We start from the raw sequence: 3,053 nt of genomic DNA, 5'->3' as shown, positions 1-3,053 counted from the left end.
TAGAGCTGTGCGTTGTGGCCAAATAGGTGCGTGGACTGGAAACTCTCAGTCTAGTCCTGAAAAGCTACTGCAGGGGGGTGAGCCTGTCTGGCCCATAGCAAGCATGCCTGCCTGCTCTTCCCTCTGTTCCCTTCTCTTCCCCCATGGCTGTTTCCAGCCTGTCAATCATCCTGATCAACCTCTAGTTGCCTCCCAGCTCACCCCAGCATTTCAGAACATCCCTTGACTTGCAACACGTTACTGATTGTGAAGCCCACGCTTTCTACCAACCCCTCCTTGCAGAGCTGGCTCTAGAGGCTCCAAGCAGAGCTCTGGGGCAACACCCTCTCCTCCTACCCCAGGATTGGGGCTTGGCTGCCTTGTTATTCCTGCTCTGCCTCCCCGCTTAGAGGGGTGTGTGTGTTTTAGTGCCCTATTTTGCCTGCAGAAGCCTCATGCCGGGAGGATTTCAGGATCAATGAGGATTTGAGACTTGAATATGGCTGGAGGGCGGGTGGTTTGGGGTTTTTTGTTTGTTTTTTTTAATCTACCCCTGCTTCTTCTTAAGGCATGTGCATTGGGGATGGTGGGACAGAAACTTCTGCCCCGTCCCTTGGTAACCCAGCTGGTGAGAAGGTCCAGGAGGAGGCCCTGCTGGCGCACGCTGCTGCTTGCCATGCCGGCTCCTTCCCTGCGCTGCATCATCGAAACAAGTACCAAAGGGAATAGCTGAGATGCAGTTTCTATGCTCCTAATCCGGTGACTGTGGATGCTGGGGGAGAAGAGCAGCGGACCACAGAAAATGGTCAGGCATATGTGCTGTTTCTGTTGGGTTCCCCTCACAGGGCTGGGGATTGGCCTGGTCCTAATATAAACCTGAAGTCCTCTACAGGGAGGGAAGAACTAAAGGGGGAAAGGCAATGGTGGAGACAAGCGGCAGGTAGCAGGAGGTGATGCGTAGGAGCCGTGCGAGGCGCAGAATGAAGAGCCCATGGATGGGCACCAGCAGCCATCAGGGCACTGAGCAGAGCACCCCATAGCAGCACCGCTCCTCACACGTAACCTGAAGGTGGATGCTGCCCGCAGACAGGAGAGGCTGTGCCAGGGCTGGCGGGGGGTCCTGTGACTCAGGCCATGGGTGGATGGGGAGTGTTTTATTCCTTCTTTCTCACTCCTTGAGACAAACTTGCTGCTCAGTGCCACTGCCCCCTCCCTTAAGGGCAGGGAGTGTAACTGGCCCTGAAGAGCCTAAGCACTGACCTTGGATGGAAGATTAAACTAGCAGTGGCAAAACTTCATAAGGTGCACTGCTGCCCGCCTTGGCATCTCCCTGGCTGCTCAGAGCTGACTTGAGCTGGCGAAGGTGGCCTGAAGCTTGTGCTCTTGCAGTTACCCCAGCAAGCAGCTGGGAAGCCATCCAAACTATCCAAAAACATCTTTGGTTTTAATCCTGTGGCTGGTGATGCTCTCAAGCAGGGACAGGACAGGTGTTGCTCACCCAGGAGAGGGTTAAATCCAAAAGCCCTGGCAGGCAGGGCAGTGACAGCCCCCTCAGACCTTACCGATGGGACCAGAGGACCATAGCTCCAGGACATACCCTTCACTCCTAGTAACTCAACAGGGATTTCAGCTGACTGTAGGTGGGGGTGCAAGCAGCAAGAAAGACTTGTGTGCTGCTGGTATGTCTAATCTGGAAGGTGGAGTGTCTTTCTAATGCCTGAGAGTTACCTACGTGATCTCCCTGGGAGAGGTTGTATGTGATTCCAATGGACAGAAGCAGAGGCATGGGGCATATCAGCAGCATGCCTGCGGTCATGCAGCCAGTTGGGGTGGGATGCAGAGCAGAGCCAGCTTGTCCTGCATTGTGGGTCCACGCAGCTTCACTGCCGCTCTCTAAAACAGAGTGCTGACACCTCACCCTGTGACTCGGGGCGGTGGGGACACTGGGGGCGAGCTGGATGCGTGGTTGTGAGCGGCGGGGAGTGAGTCAGCACCGGGGGCGGGTGAATCGGTGCCGGGAGGAACAGGTGGGCCGGGGCATGGGTGGGGATAGCCAGGAGCTGCCACGTGGGCAAGTGGGAAGCTGGCAGAGAGCAGGGGCCCAGCAGTGGGTGCCAGGGTGAGCCAGGAGGATGAAGAGAGCGAAGGATCATCCTAGGCACAGGCAGCGCCGCTGGCACCTCTGCATCTGGCAGCACATGGAGTGCAGAATCCTGCACCCCTGCCGAGCCCATGGCTTGTCGGTGGGGAGAAGCCGTGCTGAAGGGATGGCACATGAGGGCAAGCTGAGTGGACGGCTTATAGCCGAAACTCCTGCGGCTGACCAGCAGTTCCTGGGCCCTATGTGTGACAATGTCCTGTGTTCCTGCCGCTAAGGCGGCGTGCTCCAGGCACGCCTCTGGACTCCAAGCCTTGGCTGAACATGCACCAAGCCCCAGCTGAGGCTTTCTGATAAAGCCCCCAAGACAACCCTCCCTGTGCCTGTTAGGAAAGATTAAAAACTCAGAAATCGATCCAGTCTCTTAATGTAGTGTGCATCCTCGCCAGCCTGTTTGGGGCTGGTAAGTGCAATGGCGTAGGAGATGGATCTGGGAAATGACAGAGGGGAATGGAGCCAGGAGGTCCATTACCAGTTTGGTAGAGTGGAAGAAGTGTTGGCTATTTGAGGGCAGGAAAGCAATAAGTTTCTCAAAGACGGAGAGGAAAATGTGAGGCTCTAAAAATGTGTCTGGCATCAGGAGACGGCTGGGTGCAGCTGGGAGGGAGGACAGGAAAATGTGGTGGTGGCTCTGGGAGGAGCCAGGGGCTGGCACCGGTTGTTTTGCCTGGATGGGCTTCAAGACTCTGATCTGCCACCGTATGGGTGTGCAGTTCAATAACATCACGTGGGGTCTGTTTCCAGCCACCCAGGAGAGGGTATAGCTTGGACACCGGAGAAAGTCTGCAGAAGTTAAGGAACCCTAGGAGATACTCATTTCTTGCCTTGTGTTGCTTAGGAGCATATTCCTGGACAGTATCCCGAACGTGAGACACTGCCATGGGAGCCTAGGGTTGTAACCCCTTTCCCCCCCCCC

This window comes from Aptenodytes forsteri, unplaced genomic scaffold (genome assembly GCF_000699145.1).
Source record: "Aptenodytes forsteri isolate BGI_AS27 unplaced genomic scaffold, ASM69914v1 Scaffold309, whole genome shotgun sequence".
Classification (NCBI taxonomy): domain Eukaryota; kingdom Metazoa; phylum Chordata; class Aves; order Sphenisciformes; family Spheniscidae; genus Aptenodytes; species Aptenodytes forsteri.
The sequence above is the reverse complement of the archived record's forward strand: the minus strand, read 5'-3'. Positions refer to the sequence as shown.